The sequence below is a fragment of the Mobula hypostoma genome, chromosome 1, assembly GCF_963921235.1.
Source record: "Mobula hypostoma chromosome 1, sMobHyp1.1, whole genome shotgun sequence".
In the NCBI taxonomy this organism is placed as follows: Eukaryota; Metazoa; Chordata; class Chondrichthyes; order Myliobatiformes; family Myliobatidae; genus Mobula; species Mobula hypostoma.
Window position 1 is genome coordinate 9,192,211 of NC_086097.1, and position 27,883 is coordinate 9,220,093.

The following is a 27,883-nucleotide window of genomic DNA, read 5'->3' on the forward strand; positions in this document are numbered from 1 at the left end:
TTCTTGGTAAATCCTAGGCTGGTTCTCAGAACTTGTAAGCAAATTAGATGATCTTACTAACATGTTTTCAATAATGTTAATATGTATACCAGGTTATTATGGTTACTTAGGATGAAAACTATTGTTATACAAGCTTAAACACACGAGGTTCTGCAGATGCTGGAAACCCTGAGCCACATACACAAAATATTGAGGAATACAAGAATTCAGGCAGTACCTATGGAGGGCAATAAACAGTCGACATTTCAGGACATGACGAAGGGTCTTGATCCAAAATATTGATTGCTTATTCCTCTCCATAGATGCTATCTGACTTGCTGAATATACAAGTTTCTCTTCAAGCACCAATCAATTTTTGTTGTGGTTTTGGTTTTGTGTTCATAAAGGTGTTTTTTAAAGGTTTTGAATTACCAGACAATCTTTCTTTTATTGTGATGTTTGAGGGTAGAATCTTAATTAAGATGATGGAAAAGCTTTTTTTATATATTTGGAGATGCAGTCTGGATAGACCCTTTGAGTCCAACAAGTCCCAGCATCCAGCAATCCAAATGTTTAACCGTAGCCTACTCACAGGGCAGTTTACAATGACCAATTAACCTTCAAACCAACACATCTTTGGACTGAGGGAGGAAATTGGACCACTCAGAGAAAACCTACCCAGTAACGGGGAGATCGTATAAACTCCTTGCGGATGGTACTGTAATTGAACTCTGAATTCCTGAACACCCAAAAACTGTAATTGCTACTATAATAACTATAATAGCATTAAGCACTACACCACAGTGGCTAAGAGGTACACCAGAATCTATAACATGTGAACCAAGGCTGCATATCATTATCATCATTATGTAGCATGTCATATGACAGAGGCCATCATTGTCCCATAACCGTGGTGGTTCATGGCAAATTTTTTTACAGAAGTGGTTTGCCATTGCCTTCTTCTGGGCACCGTCTTTACAAGATGGGTGACCCTAGCCATTATCAATACTCTTCAGAGATTGTCTGCCTGGCATCTGTGGTCGCATAACCAGGACTTGAGATTTGCACCAGCTGCTCATATGACCATCCACCATCTGGTCCCATGGCTTCAAGTGACCCTGATCACGGGGTAAGCAGGAGTTACACCTTGCCCAAGGGTAACCTGCAGGCTAGCAGAGGGAAGGAATGCTTTACACCTCCTTTGGTAGAGACGTATTTCCACACTGCCACCCCAGCAATTAATAATAGCCGACCATTAAACAAACTGATGGAATATACTATTGGTGTTATGTCATACTTAAATGCACATGACATCTGTTTTGACTTTATACTTTTGCAATCTTATTGAATGGTCCCTTATATTCTGTGTATATTCACACAGTGACAAGTATATATTATAGTGTTGACAATATATCAAACTAAAAGGAATCATACTTAAGTCATTACTGTGAAATAATTTATGCTCTGTCACTGCATTGAATTTGCATATTTATCTTCACTGGCACACTCAAAGTCTGCTGGGATGTTTTTCTTCATCCAACGTGAATGGGTGGTTGCAATGTTAAAATGTCTGTATTAGCATCAGCTTATTTGATCTGGACACTGCTACCCTGACAGAGTCATCAAGTTATTCAGCAAAGCAACAGGATTGTTAGTCTAACTCAATGGTCACCACTGGACCACAGGAATGTGTAACACCCCGAGAAGACACACTCCCTGTCATGAGTCCTGCCAGCCTTCCAACTGTATTTCTTAATTGTAGAATGATTGCTTTGTCTTGCGGTGCCTCTCAATCAGGCCAAGGAAATTCAGTTGCTATTCCGATGAATAAACTCTTTTTTTTCTGTCTCAACATGCCAGTTTGTCAATCTTCCACACCTGGGTTCAGTCATCTGTCAGCACACACCGTAACGCTCCTGTTGTGGGGCCAGTAGGAGCACACAAGAAAATCTTTCCTACCAAATGCAATAGGCATATCATCTCTGTACGACAGGAGAACACACATCATCATACAATAGTCTCTGGTTTATTAGTTTGTACATTATTATTGCAGATTATTGCACATTGGTAAATTATTATTATGTATATTTTTATTCCATACTTTATTATTAGTCAAATCTGCACACTGCTAAGTGTGTTTTTAAATGTTGCTGCAGTAATGAAGTAATTTCCCACTCAGGATCAATAAAGTGGGATGAAGATTGGTCTCTACGAAAGGAGGGGTAAGGTGTTCCTTCCTTCCACTAGCCTGTGGGTCACGCTTGGACAAGGTGTAACACCTGCTCAGCCTCCTGGTCAATTTGATTTGCAAGAATAATCATGGTCACCGTGATTGGCTACACCATACAACACGGAACATAAAGATGATGATGATTGTTGTTAATTGCAGAATGAGAGAGTTTTCTTTGTCCAGCAAAATCACAATTAGATGTAGAATCACTTTTAATATCATTGGCATATGCCGTAAAATACCTTGTTTCACTACCATGATATTTGTAGTCTGCTGAGGGCTAGAGCTGAGGCATTCAAGACAAAAACAATTCTCATGCAGGGCTTGCAGGCCATTACTTCCAACAAAATGAAACCTAATATCATGAATGTCTGTGATGCCTCACTCCCATGTGAGCTCAATGCCTTTTATGTAAGCTTTGGAATAAAACTACACCTGTATGAATCTCTGCAGTTTAAGCAATGTTTACTGTATGCACCTCAAAACAATAGAATAAGGTTACAAAAACACCACACGATAATGTTTTCATTTCCTTTCTCTATTTCAACCAGTGTTTTTGTTGCATTTGGCTTCATCAAGAACATATCTGTTTCCAAAGTGATTTTCAGGGATTTAGATTATGAAAGTTAAAACAAAACTGTAGCAATTTCAATCATGAAGATTCTTAACTACACTTGAGAAGGTTGAACCTTTTCTATTAATGCCAGGTCCTGTCAGGTCCTGTTATATCTTCTGTGCTTTGATCAAGCAGTGCGCAATGTGGATAATAAAGAAATGGTGTGTTTCTATGGTCAATCCACAGGCATTTGATGGCTTCATAGACAGCTTTGAATCTTCTAGCTGCCACACAGTACAAAACAAATCCCCTGTTGAAAACTGTCCATCATATTGGCACATGTGAAACTCTGAAGCAAACAACACACAAAGGAAAATCAGAGAGATGACAGAAAGGCAGGGGAGATGCACAACTCATAAAAGTTCCAGACTTCTAGTGCCATGTCATAGAATTACAAGATTATTCTGCCCTTCTGGCTCTGCTGAACCTTTCCTAAAGATATCCAATTAATCCATACATCCACTCGTTCCCATAGTCCAGTAGTTTCTTTTCCATATCTATATTGAACCTTTCTATCCTCTCCTGTTTCACCAAACCTCTCCCTGCTTCCAACTAGATCAAAGTTGAATGTACTTTTAATTGCTTAGCAATATTTAGATTACAATAGCATTTTACAATGTATAAATATTTAGTAGAATAGACTAGACCAGAAAAAGAAGAATCATTAACATTTCAAATTGATGAAATTGCATCCGAATATTTTCATATGTGAATATAGAATTTAGAACACTACAGCACAATACAGGTCCTTCGGCCCACAATGTCCTGCTGACCTATTAACCTATTCTAAGATTGATCTAACCCTTCCCTTTTTCAGAGCAGTCCAATTTTATCAAAGTTGATAGAAAACATCATCAAAATATTATATCATAGTATCGTAGTATTAAGAAGCATGAGTTATTTATCTATTGAGATACAATGTGGAATTGGCCCTTTGAGCTGCATGAACCACCAATCCCCTAATTTAATCATAGATTCATAGTCATAGAGAAGAAGACCCTTCGGCCCATCTAATCCATGCCAAAACCATCCTTCTCCCATCGACCTGCACTGGGATCACAGCCCTCCCTATCCCCACCCAAACTTCTGTTAAGTATCGAAATTGAGCTCGCATGCACCACTTGTGCTGGCAGCTCATTCCACACTTTCACAAACCTCTGAGTGAAGGTTTCCCCTTTCACCTTTCACCTTTATCCTGTGACCTCCAGTTGTAGTCCCACCCAACCTCAGTGGAAAGAGCCTGCTTGCATTTACCCCATTAATACCCCTCATAATGTTGTATACCTCTATCAAATCTTCTCTCAATGTCCTCTTAATCCAAGCCTAATCATATATACTACCCTGAGATTCATTTTCTTACAGCATTCACAGTAAATACTAAGAAACACAATAGAATCAATTGAAAACTCAAAAAAACAAAAGAATTGTACAAATACAAAAGAATATAATATATAAATACATATTGAGAACATGAGTTTTAGAGTCCTTCAAAATGAATCCATAGTGTGTGGAATGAGTTCAATGTGGTATGAGTGAGATTGTTCACAAGATGTTTCTGCATAACGTTTATTATCCGTTGCTAGTTATCACGTATTGAACTTACCACATTGATGGGCCATGCATTGCAATTAGGTTACTCTGACTAAAGAAAGCAGATAGCCTTCCTGAATAATATTGATGAAACTTTGTTCTTCCATTGCAACAATATAGTAGTTTCACAGTCACATTGTTGATACTAATTCAAATTCCCCAGCTGCTAAAATGAGATTCCAACCTGTCTACCAGATCAATAATCCAGCTCTCTAGACAGTTGGCCAATAACTACATCTGTAGTGATGGCGTGTTCCTTTATGAAACCTATTCCACCTTCTCCTCAGTTTTTTAATGTTGACTTTGGATCATTCAACTTCCACAAATTTCCTTTGAGACAGATAAGACCTTTCTTATTTTGCAGATACAAAATCTGTCTGTGTTATCAAAGACTCACCGGAAGCTTAACTGAGTTTCCTTTGCCCTTCAGTGACTTAAAGATCTTTGAATACCTTCAATAATTTCTTTGCCTGCATTTTCAGCACACACTATTGATATATTTCAAGTATTGCAAATTTGTATACTGTAGATGATTTGCTGTAAAAGTACCCTGGGACCATTTAGTTTTATTCACAAACCCTTGAGTTATTTATTACAGGTGCTCCTGGCTTTGGCAATATGTTCAGAGGATCTAATAACTTTGATCTGTCACTTTAGCCTGAGTTCACTTTGGGTAGTTCAGACACTCTCTAAAAGATAAAATGGAATAATTGCTCTCATGAGGATCAGATGAGGATTCTGCTATCTCTAACTGTTTGGATCTTTACTTTGTCTCACCCTCTTTACCGGTGCTAATTGTCTGTAATGCAAAGTAAGGTGCAGTGTAGGCACCTGGAACGTCTCTGAGGCTGTATTGCATTGTTCCTTGATCTTGGCCATTTTCTTGCAAATGTTTCATCATCAGCGTGCTGTTAATGGTGAGGTCTTCAGAACGTTTTTGCCTTTATATACTTATCAATCAGCTGGTTTGTCGTCATGTGGAAAACTCAGTTGTGATGTGGGGAGGAGATCTCGTCACTTTGTGTGCTCTGGAACTTTGAGATCCACATGTCTGTTTGCAGAATTGTTCATGGAAAACCATGCTTCTAGAATCAACCACCTGACCAGCACATTTTCTGAATTATTTGCCTTTCTCTGAGGTATAAAATGCTTGCTGGCGGTGGAGTTGGACTTGTTGCATATTGTTTTTCTGTCTGCTACAGCCACCCAAAAAGGAAGATGACAGTAGCAGCACACAGTCTAACAAATGGTGCAAATTGTTGTCTCAAACACGAGGAAATCTCTTACTAGCTCTCCTTTCGATTAGTCCTGACGAGGGGTCTCAGCCCGAAACGTCGACTGTACCTCTTCCTAGAGATGCTGCATTCACCAGCAACTTTTATTGTGTAAATTGTTGTCTCAGATGTTTTTCTGTTGGTCATTGGTAATGTGGAATATTGCAGATCTGGTTCACTGGTTCATTAGTGAGACCAATGGTGGGGGAACTGCATTGCCTTGGTTTTTGCATGGACTAGGCCCTCATACAATGGGGCAGCTTGTTGCAGCCAGCCAGGACAGGAGATGGCAGAGTGGTCGAGAACTGTAGTCCATGCTGGGTTGGGGGCTTGCCTTTCCTGTTGGTGCTCCCCTCTGGTGTTCTTATCGTGGAAGATAAGCTGGATTGCTTTCATCTGCTACTGCACTTGCAGGTTCATTCTTGCAGAAACATGACCCCAGGACAACATCTACAAGCCATGACACTCAGGAACTTGTGTTCAATACTTTTCTGTGACTGTACATTTTTCTGCTATCAGAACTATATGTGTTGTGTGTGATTGTTGGTAGTGTGTTTTGCACCTTGGCCCATGAGGAATGCTCTTTTGATTGGCTGAATGACAATTAAACATGAAGTTGAACTTCAACTTGAACTTGAAATAGGTCACATATTTATGGACTATTGTTATATATATTTTTTCCTTTCTTTTCAAATCTTTTTATTATTATTGTCCAAAATTAACAAGAGTACATTGAAGTAAGCAACACTTACAATGTCTCAAGAAAAAAAAACATTGTATTAAAGATTGAAAAAATCTTGGTGACCAAAAAAAGAGGGGTAAAACCCTACTAAAGCAAGAAAGGTGAGAAAAAAAACATTAGGTGTTCAACCCCGGAGCCATGTGTCACACAAAAACTTTCAAAAGATAAACATCAAACCATCAGCAAGAAAAAAATGTACCAAAAATTTACAATTAGATTGTGGAGGAAATCTACCAATTAACTCAAATGATAGTAACGAGCAAATGAACTCCATCTTTTCTCAAAATCAAACATAGGTTCAAAGGTTCGACTTCTAATTTTCTCCATACTAAGACATAGCATCATTTGAGAGAACCATTGTGACAAAATGGGAGCCGATGTATCCTTCCACTTCAACAAAATGGCCCTCCTAGCTATCAATGTAATAAATGCAATAAGACTATTGTTATAGGTGCTGTGTATTGTTTCCCAGTTACATTAGAGTCAGCCATAATTGGTTATTCCAAAGATTTGAGAAAGTGGTGTTGCCTTCTGGTAAGACAACGCATATTGCCCATTTTAGCCGGATGGCTTAAACAGTGCAGTCCAAATGGTAATAATGTTCCCATAATGATTGGAAACTGAGGGTTCCAGGAATTTGATTCAGTGGCATTAGATACAACCCTAGAGTTGTATGCCATTCAGGGGATCCTAGATTTATTATGAATGACACAATTTCTTTTTGCATATATTGGAAATCTCTCTGCCTTCACATTTCACCTTTTGTGAAAGTACAATTGATTGCTCGTGAAGGGTGTTGGATCTGAAACATTGATTGTGTTCCTCTTCCGCAGACCTGACCTGACCTTCTAAGTGCTTCCGGAATTTTCTGTTTTTGCTTGCAGATGATTTCTGTTTCTTCTATATTATCCTTTACTCCCTGACTGTGTCTCTGTCTCCCCTAATCACCTTATGTCTCTCTCCCACCTTGCTGCTATCAACACTGCCAAGCCTGTTCTCAGGATGTGGGAGTGCACATCTCACACAATATCTCATAGTCCCTCAACACATTCCAAAATATCAGGAAATCTCACTAATGCCTTTACTTTCTGAGAAGGCTGAAGAGAGCTGGACTATGCACATCAATATTCATGACATTCTGCACATGCGGAGTAGAAAGCATCCTAACCAGTTGCATCAATGCATGGTATGGAAACTGCACAGCAGTGGACAGGAAGGCTCAACAAAGCTGCCTAATGCATCACCCACAACAATCTACCACCATCAAGGACTTATATACAGAAAGATACTGGAAAAAGACCAGTAACATCATGAAAGATTCTGTCCACCCTGCTCATGGCCTGTAGAACCACTACCATCAGGGAGGAAGCTTTGTTTGTTTCTTTTTGCGTGCGTCTGCGTGGGCGTGCGTGCGTGCGTGATGATGTCTTTTTCATGGCTTTTTACAAGACGCGGAGTGAGAGAGAGGCACTGTGTGGCCCGCCACTCCTCACACAGACACTTTTGCAGTGATTTTCCCTTTATTTTACGAGGTCGAGTTGTGATCTCGACACTCAACCCAGCACAGATGGAAAGCGTACTCGGGAGCAGACCCGACTGGTTTCGAACCCGGGAACCTCCCTCCCGGGTCTGGCGCTGATGTCATTGCACCACCAGCCAGCCCTGGGAGGAAGCTTTGTAGCATCCATACCAGGACCACCAGACTCAAACACAATTACTTTCCCCATGCAGTAAGGCTGATCAACATATAACCATAGAACAACTACAGCATGGAATCAGGCCATCTCAGCCCTTCCAGTCTGTGCCGAACTCTTACGCTACCCTATTCTCACCGACCTGCACTCAGCCCATAACCCTCCATTCCTTTCCTGTCCACTCATCAACATCTCCACCCACTAACCCCCAACATAATCCCCAACACCACTGCTTTATTATTTCCTGTCAGATTTCATCGTCGTCGTCGTGGCTATTCCTCGAGGTCGAGGATGATGGTTTTCGTTCTGTTGACCAATCAAGTGGCCTACAGAGCGAAGATGCCTGTGCGTGTATTTGTTTAACGTGTACTTAACATTGCACTCCAAGAAGCACACCATACTTCATTAATCAGCCAACTGATTCCAATGGCATGGAAACCACGATGATTGGAGCTCATGGATTTGTTGCAGCTTTCATCCGCCTTCACAGCCGTTGAGTTCGAAGTAACATCGTCCTCCTGTTCCACCATTGAGGTATTGGTTGGATTGTTCTTTGTCGGGGACCTCACCCTCGACCTTACCACCATGGGTGACCCTACCAGGAGCATAGCTCCAGACGACATCGCTCTCGGGATCACAGGACCACACAAGCTTCTCCACCGCGACAAGATGATAATCCATGGAGAAGTGTCAGATTTACCTTATGTACATACAATCAATCAATATATATAAACTAGATAAATATGTACTTGTATTGATAGCGTATTGCTTTATATTTATTGTGTTTTTATTTATTACATTCTTTATCTTATTGTGTTTTTTGTGCTGAATCATAACCAGAGTAACAATTATTTTGTTCTCATTTACACTTGTGTATTGGAAATGACATGAAACAATCTTGGATCCTGAGTCTTATAGGCACTGGTTATGTTGATACTGATGCAATTGATCGTGTCTCAGGTATTCAGTGTTAGCAGACTGTTGATTCAAAGTGCCCCTATTGCCTATTGGAGTATCAACCTCACACAAATAACTAGAGTCAGAGAGTAGCAAGGAAGGCTGGAAACTCCAGCTTGTTTTCTGCTCTTTAGCCCAGGGCCACTCAGACCAATTTGTAGGATTTATTGCCTCCCTGGCTGAGATCAACCATCTTGACACAATACGGGAGTCAGACTCAAGCCTCCTGATAGTTGATAGTGTTAACCCCCACATGGTTCTGACTAGCACAATCCGTTTTCACTTCTAAAAACTTCTGTTCAATTTGCTAATGAATCAACAGAGAATTTTTATCATATAGTTAAACAGATGTCGTTAACAGTCCTCACTTTTGCTTTTCATTATAATTAAATTTACATCAGATTATTCTGCAGGAAAGGAAAATGTTTCTAAAATATCTTTAAATATTTAATGCAATCTTCCCGAGAAAGGTCCATTTATTACCATTCAGCTTAGAGCATTGCATTGATTTTTATATTTACTTTTTAATTAAAGAGAAAGCTACTCCTACAGTAATCAGATTTCTTGATATAGTTGATACAGTCTGGGGTAGGTTCAGTTAGATGGGCAAGTAAAGACCAAATTATCAGATAACTACTACTACGTTGACTCAGGCCTGGGGAGCCGGTGTCGGGCATGATGATGGACTCTTCACTTCTCCCTCTCCCTTATCAGTGTGTTCAGTTCATCTACATTAGCCGCGCTGCTGTCTTCTAGGAGCGTGTTGACCACAGTCTTGGGAGGGTGCCCAGGGTTCATCCTCCCGTGCTTGGGCTCCCATATGATGACTAGGCTGGCAGGTAGCTCGGGGTGGCGTAGACAGTACCCTGCTAGTTGCAGTCTTCTCGCCTCGATTTTAGTGGAGAGCATCGGTAGGTTGTTATAGAGTTCAACGTTCATCATATGCTTTTGCCAACTCACATCAAAAGCCATCTGGAGCATTCGTGTATAGCAACCATCTAGAGACTTTCGCATAGTCTTGGTGAGTGTCCAGATAAGGTATTACAATTCCTTGAGGTTATCATAGCTAGGGGTGGTAATAGCAATGACCTCCCACTCCCTATTAAATGCTCCCAGTGGTATACATTAACAAGGATACAGCTCACCTTGACCATGGACTTTTTACTCTCTTCCCATTCGGTAGGCGCTACAGGAGCCTCCGCTCCCGCACCAGCAGGCACAGGAAGAGCTTCTTCCCTGAGGCTGTGACCCTGCTGAACCTCACATCACAGCGCTAAGCAGTATTGCATCCATATTGTACTGTCTCAGTACTTTTATATTTGTGTGCTGTAGCACTTTTTTTATTCACAGTTATTTTGTAAATAACACTATTCTTTGCATCTCTGGTTAGATGCTAACTGCATTTCATTGGCTTTGTATCTGTACTCGGCGCAATGACAATAAAGTTGAATCTAATTGAATCTAATATCAAATAGCTTCTGACAATCATCCAACACTTGACCTTCACGAGTGGCCTAACTACTAAGCCCAGTGGAACTGTTTCTGCTGATAGGAGAAGGGATAAAAGTGGGTTAATCTCACCCTAAAACCAGTCGCTTCAGGCAAATGGGGCTCAACAGCTGTGGTTGGCAGCCCGTCTAGGAGAAGGAAAACTTTGATCTCAAACCTCTGCTGCCTTGTGGCTATAGACACTCATTGCGAAGGCTTCAGGACTAAACCCGAGGAAAAAGATGGAGCTGGAGCCCTAAGGCTATTCTACATTGAGTTCAAAACCGACTGGCAACAATTGTGATGCTGCTGTTGCCAAACTGTATTGCCCTCTGCCTTTCCTTTGGATTCATCAGCTATTTGGAAAGGGGAAGACAGCTGCATGGGTAACAGCTTGCTCTCCATATTGTACAACCCAGGTTTACATATCACGTAGACAGCAGAAACACAATATCCGTTTTCGAGCCTGACCAACGAGGGCTTCCTCCAATTGTTATTCTTCAAAAGCTGCATAGGTGTCAATAGCTTGGACTCCTCATTAGTTTGAGAGGGCTGGTTTTAAAGAAATCTCACAGTGATACCTCGAGCTCTGTGGCATGTACTCCCGATGTCCTGATGAGAACTGTAGTCACATTCCGGCTGTAAGAGATCATGCCATTGTGCACTAAGTTGGCTGAGGATCAATCTGATTGCTGGCTGTGACAATTCAGATGCAGAAATTAAAAAGTCATTGGATGAAGCAAATGACACCAGCTCCAGATTTTCCCTCAGGCTTACGCCTGAAGCCTTCCCTATGCGTGGGTATAGCCATCTATCAGCAGACATTTGAGATCACAGTTTTCCTTCTCCTACTTTCAAAACTAAGTATTTAGGGTTGGAGATTGGTCAGGAGCTATTACGACTTAGTTTACTTATCAAACCTCAGTTACACCTCATTCAATAAGCCTGGACTTAATAAACACACATAAAACGCTGGAGGAACTCAGCAGTCCGGGAGCATCTATGGAAGTGAATGAGCAGTCGACATTCAACTCTTCTTCAAGCCAGTTTATTTAGTTTCATAGACGCTGCATCACCAGCTGAGTTCCTTAGCTGTGTGTTGCTCTGGATTTCCAGCATCTGCAGAATCTCTCATCTTTTTCAGCTTAATAACATGCACTTCAAATCATTTTGGGTTAAACAACAGAAAACAGAAAATCCGTGTGAATGATGCCGTATACCAATCTCGCACTCAACATCAGCAAAACCAAACAGCTGAACGTTGACTGCAGGAGGAAGAAGCTAAAGGTTCACGGGACAGCCCTTTGGGGGATTGGAAGGTGGAGAGGGTCAGACGCCTTAAATATAAAACACAGGAGATTCTGCAGACACAGATGCCCTGATGAAGAGTCTCAGCCCCAATCATTGACTTTTTATTCCTTTTCATAGACGCTGCTTGGCCAGTTGAGTTCCTCCAGCATTTTGTGTGTGTTGCAATAACTTTAAAGTCCTTGGCATTATCATATCAGCAGATCTATCCTGGCATCAGCACGTCAATGCCATTGCAAAGAAGGTGATGGCCTCTATTTTCCTCGAAGCTTGTGTAGATTCAGCATGTCATCTAAATCTTTGACAAACTTCTGTGGCTGCACAGTGGAGAGTATCCTGACTGGTTGCATCACAGCCTGGTATGGAAACATCAATGCCCAGGGGCAGAAAAGTGGTGGTCACAGCCCAGTGCTTCACAGGGGAAGTCTTACCACCGAGCTCATTGGCATGGAGTGCTGCAACAAGGAAGCTGCATCCCACCAAAGACCCACACCATCGAGGCCATTCTCTCTTCCCTCTACCAACATCAGGCAGGAGGTTCAGAGGACAGGTTCCGCACTGTTAGAGTGGATTTTTTTTGGGTAGATGATTTGTTTACACTTAAATGACTTTGGCCACCAGACTTCTATTTTAACTGTTTGACAAAGGACTGTGGATTGAGTCCACCACAACGGGCTTCCTAAAAGGTGTAAATATCAGATGCTTCTGGCGCCTGATGCTGTAGTTTCGAAGACAGTACTATCGATAGATTATAAATAATAATTGTCTTCTATGTTAGCATGTAAAATGCCAAATAAATGTATTGTGGATTGAACTAAAGGCTGTGGATACCAACCCAGACATGTTGGCGTTGGAAGGAAAGGATGAAATCCGAAGGTGTGATGTTTGTATGTAACTTCAATAGGAAGCATTGTCCATGCATTGTCTGTAACTTTTTAAGTAGCGATTGCCTTTGTGTTTAGCATATAAATATCGAGTCCTCATTTAGCTAGCAGACCTTTCTGCAGAAAGCATCTTCGTCCGTTAAGATGTCTGCTGTACCTTGTTGTGTTGAATAAAGAAGCTGCTTTGTATCTACCAGTGACTCTGTCTCTCCGGTAACTTCATCCAAACTGCCATGGATAACTTCACTCACCTCAACTCTAAATTTGAATATTTTCAAGGACTCCTCAGCTCATGTTCTCAGTATGATTTATTTTTCTATTTGCACAATTCGTCTTTTTCACATTGGTGTTTTGTCAGTCTTTGTTCATTTATAATTTATTTTTTTCCATAAATTCTACTGCATTTCTTTGTTTTCTTCCAAATGCCAACAAGAAAATAAATCTCAAGATAGTATATGGCAACATATACATGCTTTGATAATAAACTTACTTTAACTTTGACTTTGAAAGGAAGGACCATCCGGAAAATCAGACTTCCAAGACTTACTTAGCATGACGCTATTACAGCTGGGTGCGTCAGAATTTGGACTTCAATCCTGGTGTTCTCTGTAAGGAGTCTCTGTACGCCATCCCTGTGGGTTTCCTCCAGATCCTCTCATTTCTTCCCACAGTCCAAAGGCGTACAGGGTAGCTTAATGGGTCATTGTAAGTTGTCCCTTGATTAGGTTAGGATTAAATCAAGGTTGTCGGGGGTTGCTGATCAGCATGGCTCGAAGAACCAGGAGGGACAATTCCGCGCTGACACCCCAGATAAATAAATGAAATCACTGATACAGTCTTGATTTCATTTAAGAAGATTTAAACAGTGTACTCTGTGGCAGGGCCTGACTCCGGTGTTTATGAAGACACCAGAAGTAACTGTCAGCTTCTCATGGTGACACCTTCCTGTGCCAGTAGCCTGACTCTCAATATCATTGCAAATTCAGGACTATAGTCCGGGACTGTAATAGGTCTAAGGCCAGGTACAGAGTTGCAGGGGGTTGTTTGAATAGCGAGTGATTTCTCCTGTAACTACGGCTCCCACATTGCCAACAGAACAAAATCAGCAATTGCTGGAATGACTGTCACAACCAAAAGGAATGTGACTCTTTATTTCTGATTAATATTTGCATAAGGATAATAATACAGTAATATTATTAGGTCAACATCATTGTAAGATAGAAATTTATCTGTTCATTAGTGATATCATTGCTTTTTTAATAAATGTAAATTTTCAGAGTGGTTTAATGTTTCTTTTTAATTTAATATTTCAGTTCAAGCAAAGTAGGTGTCTTTTCCCTCTGGTTCAATCTCCTCTCCTTTCAGATTCCTTCTGCACCAGCTTTTGACCTCTCTCACCTTCTGCTAACACCTTCCAGCTCGCCCATTTCCTCTCCCCCACACATTATTATTCAGGCATTTTTCCCCTTCCTTCTCAGTCCTGATGAAGGATCTTGGCCCGAAACGTCGACTGCTTATTCATTTCCATAGATACAGCCTGAAATCTTGAGTTCCTCCAGCATTTTGTGTGCGTTGCAAAGAATACGATGCGTGATTGATAAGTTCGTGGCCTAAGGTAGAAGGAGTCAATTTTAGAAAACCTAGCACGTTTATTTTTCCTACACTTACACACTTAGTCCAGCTGTCGTGGAGCATACGGATCCCTTCTTTGTAGAAGTCAGAGTTTTGGATCTCCAGAAAGTGTTCCACAGCAGGGGTGAGTGATAAGTTTGTGGCCTAAGGTAGAAGGCGCTGAGTTATTAACTTCAAACTTTCTGCATTTTCGCTCAAAGAGCTGACCTGCATGTGCATGTAACGAGAGCTGTATAACTCATCTCCTTCTACCTTAGGCCACAAACTTATCAATCACTCCCTGCTGTGGACCACTTCTACAAAGAAGGGATCCGCATGCTCCACGACTGCTGGACTAAGTGTGTACATGTAGGAGGGGACTATGTTGAAAAATAAATGTGCTAGGTTTTCTAAAATTGACTCCTTCTACCTTAGGCCACAAACTTATCAATCACCCCTCCTATCTCAATTGAAACAATTAAAGCAATATATCAATCGAAGCAATTACTTTAATTCAGGGGTCCCCAACCTTTTTTGCACTGCGGACCAGTTTGATATTGACAATATTCTTGCGGACCGGCTGACCTGGGGGTGGGGGTAGGGTTGCCAACAGAAAAAAGTAGTAGTCAAATACGTTGTGTTTACCCCGAGAAAGACTACCATGACCATGAAGCCTTGCATGGGCACCTATGTGCGCATGCGTGTACGTGCCCATTTTTTACTACAAGTCGTTTTTGGTAATTCTGTTCAGTGAAACTACACTGTACATACATTATTTCTACTTTATATAGGCTGTGTATTTATCATATCATTCTTGCTTTTACTATATGTTAGTGTTATTTTAGGTTTTATGTAACACAGCGCATGAATATAGTGAGAAGTCAATTAGTCACTTGCAAGTCAATAACATCATAACATTTTAAGTAACATTTGGATATTAAACACACAGCACATATTTTCCCCATATGAACATATAAAATCATTGCAACACACCAATATCGCTGAATCAGTGGGAACCCTGGGCTTGTTCTCTGCAACAAGACGGTCCCATCGAGGGGTGATGGGAGACAGCGATACTCGAAGGGGGTTCCTGATGTCCAGTCTATTCTGCAATTTAGTTTTCGTTGCATTCATTGCAGAAAAGCCCGCTTCGCGGAGATATGTTGGAAATGGAAACAACATTTTCAGTGATTTCGTGGCTATCTCAGGATATTTAACCTTGACTTTGATCCAGAACGCCGGCAGAGATGTTATGTCAAACATACTTTTCAGCCCACCGTCATTTGCAAGCTCGAGGAGTTGATCTTCTTCCCGCGCTGACATGGATGAAGCGTAGGTAATGACTTCGCGTGTGTTCAAGTTCAACAGCGGGCGTGACAGGGAATGAGGAAAGGTGCAGCTGACTCCTATCGCCAAATCATATCGTTTCCTCGCGGCCCGGTAACACATGCTTTGCTTGGTGGTTGCAGACCACTGCTTTAAGTTCACAAATGACCAGCATCTATTGATAGTATCAAAATGCCCCTGAATGGAGTCCTTGTTTGGTTATTTAACCACGTTGCAGTGAGCCTAGCTTTATATATTTGCCCAACCAGAGTGTCAGTGATTCATGGTCAACATTACTGATATAAGCATTTCCGTAAGAAAAAAATCACATTTATTGAGTCAACTGAAGTGCAACAACAGTGAGATTGAAGCCTTTGGCCTAGGCCTTGAGGACAGCACACAGCCACCAGGCTGCCATTCCTTAAATAGATGAAGAATCATTATTGTACTTCGTCATTTCTAAAGATTCACATACATCACTAACCTGCTATTACCCTGGAAACCAGCAGTACAAATGGAAACAGCCCAAAAATGTTAATATTCACAGAGAAGGTAACAGTGGTGATAGAGTGAGAATAAGCAGAAAAAGTGTTTCGCACCTCGGTGATTTTCCTGATCTGTAAAAGGTTAATAACTACCTTGCTTGGTGGCTGCGAGCCACTGACTTTTAATTGGCAGCTTTGAGCAAATTGTGCGACACAGACAGCGCATTGGGGAGGCTTTTTGTCTTCTCCAATATTATGTTCTGTGCATATTTGACTCTGAACTACGAACACCTTAAGATTAATGATGCTCTAGGAATTCACTCATAAGGAGAGTGATAAGTTAGCACCGATTTATCACTCGTACTTTTAATATACCCTGGGGCTGTTGCATCTCAGCTCTCAGATCTACAACCTTTGGTAGATTTGCTGTTCTGCGTGATTAGGAATTTCCATTTATCATGTTCACCACTTTAGGATAAATGATAGATTGTGATTCTATATTGTACTTTCTCCAAAGCTAAATTCCACAAGGCAATGCTATTAAGATGCAGAGCGATGTCAGGCAAAAATGTTCTTTTGAAATGAAAGCACTGAACAGAACTGTAGGTTTGTTCTCCGACTTTTTTAGAAGGTTACTGGTGTCTACTTAATAATATTCCCATCTTCTCTTAGGCCTCCGTTGATAGGAGTTGACCATGGTTCTTGCATCCCAGCCATCTACATAATATGGAAGCCAGGGCAGTATGATATGGAGAACAAGCTGTTATCCATGCAGCAGGCACCCACTCTCCACACAGCTGATGAATCCAAAAAACACACATAAAAGTTGCTGGTGAACGCAGCAGGCCAGGCGGCATCTCTAGGAAGAGGTACAGTCGACGTTTCAGGCTGAGACCCTTCGTCAGGACCAACTGAAGGAAGAGCTAGTAAGAGATTTGAAAGTGGGAGGAGGAGGGGGAGATCCAAAATGATAGGAGAAGACAGGAGGGGGAGGGATGGAGCCAAGAGCTGGACAGGTGATTGGCAAAGGGGATATGAGAGGATCATGGGACAGGAGGCCCAGGGAGAAGGAAAAGGGGGAGGGGGGAAAAAACCCAGAGGATGGGCAAGGGGTATAGTCAGAGGGACAGAGGGAGAAAAAGGAGAGAGAAAAAGAATGTGTGTATATAAATAAATAACGGATGGGGTACGAGGGGGAGGTGGGGCATTAGCTGAAGTTAGAGGAGTCAATGTTCATGCCATCAGGTTGGAGGCTACCCAGACGGAATATAAGGTGTTGTTCCTCCAACCTGAGTGTGGCTTCATCTTTACAGTAGAGGAGGCCGTGGATAGAGATGTCAGAATGGGAATGATGAATCCAAAAGTAATGGCGGAGACCAAAACAGTTTGGCTTCAGCAGCATCGCAGGGGTTGCCAGTCAGCGTCGAACTCAACATAGGATTGTGTTGGAGACTCCATCTCTGGAATTTTCCCTTGGGGTTTACTACCAAAGTCTTCCCCATGAGTGGGTGTAGCTGCAAGGTAGTGAAGGTTTGAGATCAGAGTTTTCCTTCTCCCAGGTGAGCCGCCAACCACAGCTGATGAGACCCATCTATCCGAAGTGACTGGCTTTAAGGTGCGAGTAGCCTGCCTTTACCCTTTCTCCTGGTTCCGGCTGGCTTAGCAGCCAAGCCACATTTGAAGGCCGGGAGCTGGACTTGGCTGTCAGAGGCTATTTGAGACGCACACCATTGGGAGCATTTATTAGGTAGTGAGAGCTTGTCCTCATTACCGTCCCCAGCTGTACCAACCTTAAGGAAGCAATATTCCCATGATGTAGCATAATAAAATACATATTCACAGCACGATAGAAGTAAAATTGAATTTCATTCTTCAAGATACAGCACCAATAGGCTTTAGTTGTGACTGCCAAGCATTTCCACTAAGGAACATTGGCTAAAGTAATTGAATAACTGCAGATTACAAACCAAATAAACACATGTTTTCAAATTTAATAAAGGTAGGGCATTAGAACAGCACAGTATTGTAGTGGTGAGCACAATGTTTTACAGTACCAGTGACATGAGTTCAATTCCCACCGCTGTCTGTGAAAAGTTTGTATGTTTCTCCGGCGACCCTGTGGGTATCTTTTGGTTGCTCCAGTTCCTTCCTGCTGTTCAAAGGTGTAAAGGTTGGTAGGTTAATTAGTCATTGTAAATTGTCCCATGAATAGGGTAAGATTAAATTAAGGGTTGCTGGGGAGTGTGGCCAAAGGGCCATAAAGTCCTATTCCGCACTATCTCAATAAACATACATACATAAATAAATAAATATACTATGAATGTGGTGGCCCTAGATAGTACTGAGGAGCAAATAAACCTTGGTGTACAGGCTGAAAGATCCCCGAAGGTGGCAGTGTAGGTGAATGTCTACATTAATCGGAACATAAAGCATAAGATCAGAGAGATCTTGGTGCACTTTCATAAATATTGCTCGTTTTAAGAAAGAGGCTACTGAAAGTGTTGGATACAGCCCAGTCCATCACAGGCAAAGCCCTCCCCACCAATGTATACATTTGCTTGGAACATTGCCTCAAGAAAGCAGCATCCATCAACAAAGACCCCACCAACCTGGTGGTGCCCATTTCTGACTAATACCATCAGGCAGAATGTACAGAAGCCTTAGCTCCCAGACTGCCAGCTACAGGAATAATTATTACTACACAACCATCAGGCCCCTGAACTGGAGAAAATAACTTCATTCGCCACTACTCTGAACTGATTCTCCAACCTATAGATTCACTTTCAAAGCCTCTTTACAGCTCATATTCTCAATATTATTCTTATGTGCACAGTGCTTTTGAACATCAGTCATTTGTCAACCTTTGTGTGTTTATGTACAGTTCTCTCATAAAGTCTATTGTATCTCCTTTTTTTCCTGTAAATGCCTGTGAATCTCCAGGTAGTATATGGAACATATATGCACTTTGATAATAAAATTACCTTGAACTTTGAATTTGAGGCTCCGTATTTGAAGGTAAAGTTTCTCCATTGTATGATTACTTTTTAGGAGTCCTGTAAGTCTCAAAACCGTAAGCCTCATCAGAAATGAGTTATTGTTTGAAGTAGCAAGGGAGAAAGAGCAATATATTGCAGGGTAGGGGCCATTTGAAAACTGTAAGTCTCATTGGAGTGAGCCAATAAAAAGAAGGGAGGTGTAAATGGAGTGACCATTGTTGGAGTAGGCCAGTTTTAGAGTGGTCCACCTTTGGTTCAACCAGCTACGGCAAGCACATGCAGGTGTCCTAAGCTTTAATTCTTGATGCTATTTCATATTTAATCATTGCATTTTATAATATAAGACCATAAGACAAAGGAGCAGAAGTCGACCATTCGGCCCATTTGGCCCATCGAGGCTGCTCTGCCATTTTATCATGAGCTGATCCATTCTCCCATTTAGTCCCACTCCCCCGCCTTCTCACCATAACCCCTGATGCCCTGGCTACTCAGATAACTATCAATCTCTGCCTTAAATACACCCATCGCCGTTCGTGGTAGCAAATTCCATAGATTCACCACCCTCTGGCTAAAAAAATTACTTTGCATCTCTGTTCTGAATGGGTGCCCTTCAATGCTTAAGTCATGCCCTCTCGTACTAGACTCCCCCATCATGGGAAACAACTTTGCCACATCCACTCTGTCCATGCCTTTAACATTCGAAGTGTTTCTATCTGGTCCCCCCTCATTCTTCTAAACTCCAAGGAATACAGTCCAAGAGCGGACAAACGTTCCTCATATGTTAACGCTTTCATTCCCGGAATCATTCTAGTGAATCTTCTCTGCACCCTCTCCAACGTCTGCACATCCTTTCTTAAATATGGAGCCCAAAACTGCCCACAGTATTCCAAGTGAGGTCTTACCAGCGCCTTATAGAGCCTCAAGATCACACCCCTGCTCCTATACTTTATTCCCCTAGAAATAAATACCAACATTGCATTTGCTTTCTTCACCACCGACTCAACCTGAAGGTTAACCTTAAGGGTATCCTGCACGAGGACTCCCAAGTCCCATTGCATCTCAGAACTATAAATTCTCTCCCCATTTAAATAATAGTCTGCCCATTTATTTCTTCTGCCAAAGTGCATTACCATACACTTTCCAACATTGTATTTCATTTGCCACTTCTTTGCCCATTCTTCCAATCTATCCAAGTCTCTCTGCAGACTCTCTGTTTCCTCAGCACTACCGGCCCCTCCACCTATCTTTGTACCATCAGCAAACTTAGCCACAAAGCCATCTATTCCATAATCCAAATCGTTGATGTACAATGTAAAAAGAAGCGGCCCCAACAATGACCCCTGTGGAAAACCACTGGTAACCGGTAGCCAACCAGAATAGGATCCCTTTATTCCCACTCTCTGTTTCCTGCCAATGCCCTATCCACGTATGTAACTTTCCCGTAATTCCATGGGCTCTTATCTTGTTTAGTGTGGGCACGTGGCCAAGTGGTTAAGGCATTCGACTAGTGACCTGAAAGTCATGAGTGCGAGCCCCAGCTGAGGCAGCTTGTTATGTCCTTGAGCAAGGCACTTAACCACACAGTGCTCTGCGACGACACTGGTGCCAAGCTGTATCGGCCCTTGCCCTTCCATATAACCATATAACCATATAACAATTACAGCACGGAAACAGGCCATCTCAGCCCTTCTAGTCCGTGCCGAACTCTTACCCTATCCTAGTCCCACTGACCTGCACTCAGCCTATAACCCTCCATTACTTTCCTGTCCATATATCTATCCAATTTAACTTTAAAAGACAACATTGAACCTGCCTCAACCACTTCTGCTGGAAGCTCGTTCCACACAGCTACCATTCTCTGAGTAAAGAAGTTCCTCCTCATGTTACCCCTAAACTTTTGTCCTCTAATTCTCAACCCATGTCCTCTTCTTTGAATCTTCCCCACTCTCAATGGAAAAAGTCTAACCACGTCAACTCTATTAATCCCCCTCATAATTTTAAACACCTCTATCAAGTCCCCTCTCAACCTTCTATGCTTTAAAGAATAAAGACCTAACTTGTTCAACCTTTCTCTGTAACTTAGGAGATGAAACCCAGGTAACATTTTAGTAAATCTCCTCTGTACTCTCTCAGTTCTATTGACATCTTTCCTATAAATCGGTGACAAGAACCGTACCCAATACTCCAGATTTGGCCTTACCAATGCCTTATACAAATTCAACATTACATCCCAACTCCTATACTCAATGCTCTGATTAATAAAGGCCAGAAAACCAAAAGCTTTCTTCACCACCCTATCCACATGAGATTCCATCTTCAGGGAACTATGCACCATTATTCCTGGATCCCTCTGTTCTAAAGCATTCTTTAATGCCCTACCATTTATCATGTATGTCCTATTTTGATTAGTTCTACCAAAATGTAGCACCTCACATTTATCAGCATTAAACTCCATCTGGCATCTTTCAGCCCACTCTTCTAACTGTCCTAAATCTCCCTGCAAGTTTTGAAAACCTACCTCATCATCCACAGCACCACCTATCTTAGTATCATCTGCATACTTACTAATCCAATTTACCACCTCATCATCCAGATCATTAATATATATTACAAACAACATTGGACCCAGTACAGATCTCTGAGGCACACCACTACACACCGTCCTCCAAACTGACACACAGTTATCCACCACTACTCTCTGGCATCTCCCATCTAGCCACTGCTGAATCCATTTTACTACTTCCATATTAATGCCTGTCGATTGAACCTTCCTAACTAACCTTCCATGTGGAATCTTGTCAAAGGCCTTACTGAAGTCCATATAGACCACATCCACCATTTTACCCTCGTCAACTTTCTTAGTAACCTCATCAAAAAACTCAATAAGATTTGTCAAACATGACCTTCCACGCACAATTCCATGTTGAATGTTCCTAATCAGACCCTGTCTATCCAGAAAATTATATATACTATCTCTAAGAATACTTTCCATCAATAGCCACCACTGACGTCAAACTCACAGGCCGATAATTGCCAGGTTTACTCTTAGAACCCTTTTTAAACAATGGAATCACATGAGCAGTACGCCAATCCTCTGGCACCATTCCCATTTCTAATGACATTTGAAATATTTCTGTCAGAGCCCCTACTATATCTACACTAACTTCCCTCAAAGTCCTAGGGAATACCTTGTCCGAACCCGGAGACTTATCCACTTTTATATTCCTTAAAAGTGCCAGTTCTTACTCTTCTTTAATCATCATACTTTCCATAACTACCCTACTTGTTTCCTTTACCTTACACAATTCAATATCCTTCTCCTTAGTGAATACCAAAGAAAAGAAATTGTTCCAAATCTCCCCCATCTCTTTTGGCTCCGCACATAGCCATCCACTCTGATTCCCCAAGGGACCAATTTTATCCCTCACTATCCTTTTGTCACTAACATAACTATAGAAACCCTTTGGATTTATTTTCACCTTACTTGCCAAAGCAGCCTCGTGTCTTCTTTTAGCTTTTCTAATTTCTTTCTTAAGATTCTTTTTACATTCCCTTGGACAACATCGGTGTCGGGGAGAGTGGAGACTTGCAGCATGGGCAACTGCTGATCTTCCATACAACCTTGCCCAGGCCTGCGCCCTGGAGACTTTCCAGGCACAGATCCATGGCCTCGGAAGACTAACAGAAGCCTTAAATAATCTTGTTTAGCAGCCTCATATGTGGAACCTTGTCAAAGGCCTTCTGAAAATCCAAATATACAACATCCACTGCATCTCCCTTGTCTAGTCTACTTGTAATTTCCTCAAAAAATTGTGATAGGTTTGTCAGGCAGGATTTTCCTTTAAAGAATCCATGCTGAGTTCTGCCTATCTTGTTATATGCCTCTAGGTACTCTGTAACCTCATCCTTGACAATCGACTCCCACAACTTTCCAACCACCGATGTCAAGCTAACAGGTCTATAATTTCCTTTTTGCTTCCTTGCCCCCTTCTTAAATAGCGGAGTGTGGGCATATGGGCATGTACAAACTTAGATGGGGCAGCCAATGCTTCTTATAATTTTAGAATTGTTTATTTTTGATTGAGTTCTAACTTAGATATTATTCTAAATAACTCTGTTGTTGTATTAATTTTAACATTGTGTTTTAGTAATTAAATTAGCAGTATGCTTTTTTTACACTGAATGGAGTAGCACTACAATCTTGTTGTCCTCAGCAATGACAATAAAGCTCGAAGTTTCTAGTAAGTTTTCTTTCTCTTTCTTTGTCTATTAGTACATAGAATGGATCCAGAATTAGTGGGATGTTCTTTTTGTGAGATATGGGAGCTCTGGGAGATCTCCAGACTTCCTGATAACTGCATCTGCATGAAGTACGCCGAGCTGCAGCTCCTTAGAGACCGTGTTAAGGAACTGAAGCTACAGCTCGACGACCTTCCGCTGATATGGGAGAATGAGGAGGTGATAGATAGGAGGTACAGGGAGGTAATTCACCCTTTAAGGTGCAGGAGGCAAGTACCTGGGTGACTGGCAGGAGAGGGAAAGGGAATTGAGAGCCAGCTAAGAGTGCACCTTTGGCTGTCCCCCTCGATAATCAGTATGCCTCTTTGGATACCGTTCAGGGGCTGATATGCCAAGGAGAAGCCACAATGGGCAAGTCTCCGGCACTGAGTGTGACTCTGTGGCTCAGAAGGGAAGAGGGCAAAGAGGAGTGCAGTAGTGATAGGGGATACCATAGTCAGAGGGGTAGACATGAGATTCTATGGATGTGAAAAAGACACCAGGATGGTATTTTGCCTCCTAGGTGCTAAGGTCAGGGACATCTTGGTTCAGGTCCACAGCATTATAAGTAAGGAGGGTGACCACCCAGAATCACGTCTATCAGAAGACCATAAGATAAAGGAGCAGAATTAGGCAAGTACGCCCTTCAAGTCTGTCCCACCATTTCATCATTACAGATCCATTTTTCCTCTCAGCCCCATTCTCCAGCTTTCTCCCTGTATTCATTCACGCCCTGACCAATCAAGAATCTATCAACCTCTGCCTTAAGTATAAGGACTTGGCCTTCACAGCTACCTGTGGTAGGGAATTCCACAGATTCACCACTCTGGTGAAAGAAATTCCTCTTTATCTCAGTTCTTGTGCTGTAGGCTTTCTATGTTCTAAAAGAATGCCCTTATATTCTGAGGCTGCGTCATCTGGCTTTAGATCCTCCCACTATCGGAAACATCCGCTCCACATTGACTTCAATTATTCACCATTCGATAAGTTTCAATTACATCACCACTCATTCTACTGACAGGCCCAGAGACATCAAACACTCTTCATAGGACAAGCTGTCCAATTCTGAAATCATTTTCATGAACCTCCTTTGGACCCTCTCCAGTTTCAGTAAAATAAGGGGCCCAAAACTGCTCAAAATACTCCAAGTGAGGCCTTACCAGTACTTTATAAAGTTTCAACATTACAGCCTTACTTTAATGTAACCGGGTGACCGTCGGATCTTATTCGGTATTGTTAAAATGGTACTTAGGCATCCATCCGGGTAATGCTAGAATAGTTGTCTGTGCCTTTAAGGGAGACGGTGATGTCATTACACACGTGAGGGATAGTGGGGAGACCATTTCGCTTTCTGCTGAAGACGTGGTAAGGCATTGGAATTGAGTTCCTCCCGAAGCTGGGCATGGTGAGGAAAGATTTCCACGAGTGAAGAAATCAATGCTGGGTAGCGTGGCTTATACAAGGTTCCTCACCATCCAAAATTGCCACTACAGTATTAGTACCGTATTAGTTCTGGTATTTTTTGATACTGCATACGCAATTCTGTCCATACACGAGAGTGTGGATTGGAAGTTAAACTGAGATTGTAACAGCAAGAACTGGTTGTAAATTCCTTCGCTTTTTTTCCCCCAGCGTGTACTTTCCCCCAGGCTACATTAATATTCTTGTCCTCCAGAAATGAGTCCTAACATCACATTTCCCTTCCTCAACACAGACTCAATAAGCAAATTTACCTGGAGGGAATCCTACACAAGGATTTCCAAGTCCATTTACACCTTTTTTTTTTATATTTTCTCTCCATTTAGAAAATAGTCTACCCTTTTATTTCTGCTACCAAGGTGCATGACCATGCATTTCGCAACACTGTATTCCATCTGCCTTTTCTTTGACCATTATCCTAATCTGCCTAAGTTCTTCTGTAACCTCTCTACTTCCTCAAAGCCTCCTGCCCCTCCCCCTATCTTTGTATCATCTGGAAACTTTCCAACAGAGTCATCAATTCCATCATCCAAGTTATTGACATATAATGTAAAAAGATTCAATCCCAACGAAGACCCCTGTGGAAACCACAAGTCACCGACGGCCAGCCAGAAAGGGCTCCAATTATTCCCACTCTTTCCCTTCCGCCAATCAGCCACTGCTTTATCCATGTTAGAATCATTCCTGTAATACCATGGGCTCATAGCTTATTAAGCAGCCTAATGTGTGGCGTCCCGTCAAAGGCCTTTTGAAAATCCAAGTACACAACATCAACCAATTCTCCTTTGTCTATCCTACTTGTTATTTCTTCAAAGAATTTCAACAGATTTGTCAGGCAAGTTTTTCTGTTGCGGAAACTATGCTGACTTTGGCCTATTTTATCATGTGCCTCCAAGTACCACATCCTTAACAATTGACTCCAACATCTTCCCAATCACTGAAGTCAGACTAAGTGGCTGATAATTTCCTTTTTTCTGCCTCTCTGCCTTTTTGAAGAGTGGAGTGACAGTTGCAATTTTCTGTTGCACTGGAACCATTCCAGAATCTAGTGATTCTCGAAATATCTTTACAAATGCCTCCACAGTCTTTTCAGCCACCTTGTTCAGACCCCAAGATGTAAACCACGTAGTCCACGTGACTTATCTGCCTTCATGAGTTTCATTTTCCAAGAACCTTCTCCCTTCGTGACCCCCGACACTTAGAGCAGCCACAATATCATTAGTCTTGCGCAGTGAAGGCTGATACAAAATACTTATTCAGTGCCTTCCAAGTTACTTTCAGAAATTCCAGCCATAGCTGCTCTGCCGTCATCCCTGCCAGTGTTCTTTTACAATCAATTCTGACCAACTCTTCTCTCATAGACTCTGGAATCCCATTTACTCCACTATAATACTGATCCATCTGATTTTGCCTTCTCCTCAAACTTCAGTGAGAATTCAATTATATAATGATCAGTTCGCATAAAGGTTCTTTTACCTTAAACTTTCAAACCAATTGCAATTCATTGCACAACTCTCAATCCAGAATAGTTGATTCCCTATTGGGCTCAACCATGAGCTGCTCTAAACAGCCATCTGATTGGCATTCTAGAAATTCCTCTTCTTGGGATCCAACACTAACCTGATTTTCCCAATCTACCTGCATATTGAAATCACCCAGGAATATTGTAACATTGCTCTTTTGATATAGTAGTAAAGATGTGTAATTTGTAAACCACATCTTTACTACTATTTGGAGGTCTGTAAACAACTCTCATCAGGGTTTTTTTTTATCCTTGCATTTTGTTAGCTCTATCCACAATGTTTCAATATCTTCCAACCCTATGTCACCTCTTTCTAATGATTTGATTTCATTTTTACTGAGAGAGCAACACCACCCCCTCTGCCTTCCTGCCTGTCCTTTCGATACAATGTGTATTCTTGGACACTAAGCTCCCAGCTATAATTCTCTTTCAGCCATGATTCAGTGATGCCTACAGCATCAAGTTACTGCAAGCGCTGCAAGTTACACAGAAACATAGAAAACCTACAGCACAATACAGGACCTTTGGCCCACAATGCTGTGCCAAACATGTACTTACTTTAGAAATTACCTAGTGTTACCCACAGCCCTCTATTTTTCTAAGCTCCATGTACCTGTCCAAGAGTCTCTTAAAAGGCTCTATCGTATCCACCTCCACCACCGTCGCCGGCAGCCCATTCCATGCACTCACCACTCTCTGTGTAAAAAATTTACCCCTGCTATCTCCTCTGTACCTACTTCCAAGCACCTTAAAACTGTGCCCTCTCGTGTTAGCAAAGTTCATCTACCTTTTTCCGTATACTGTGCGCATTCAAATATAACACCTTCAGTCCTGTATTCATCCTTTTCAATTTTGTCCATCGTTTACATTGCAACGCATTCTGTTGATGACTACTTTTCCCTGTCATCAACCTCTCCTTGCTTAGTGTCTCATTACACATTGCCTTTGTTTGTAAACCAACCACCTCATCTTCAGCACCAATACTCAGTTCCCATCCCTTGCTAAATTAGTTTAAACTCTCATGAACAACTCTAGCCAACCTGCCCACAAGGATATTGGGCCCCCTTTGGCTCACGTGTAATCTGTTCCTTTTGTAGAGATCATAGCTTCCCCAGAAGAGATCCCAATGATCTATAAATCTGAACCCTGCCCCCTGCACCAGTTCCTCAGCCACACATTCACCTGCCAAATCATCCTATTCTTACCCTCAGTAGCATTCGGTGCAGGCAGCAATCCGGAGATTACTACCCTGGAGGTCTTATTTTTCAGCTTTCTACCTAGCTCACTAAAATCTCTTTTCAGGACCTCCTCACCTATGTCATTGGCACCAATATGTACCAAGACTTCTGGTTGCCCACTCTTGTCTTCAACAATGCCATAGACCCAACTTGAGACATTCCTGACCAGGGCACCAGGGAGGCAAC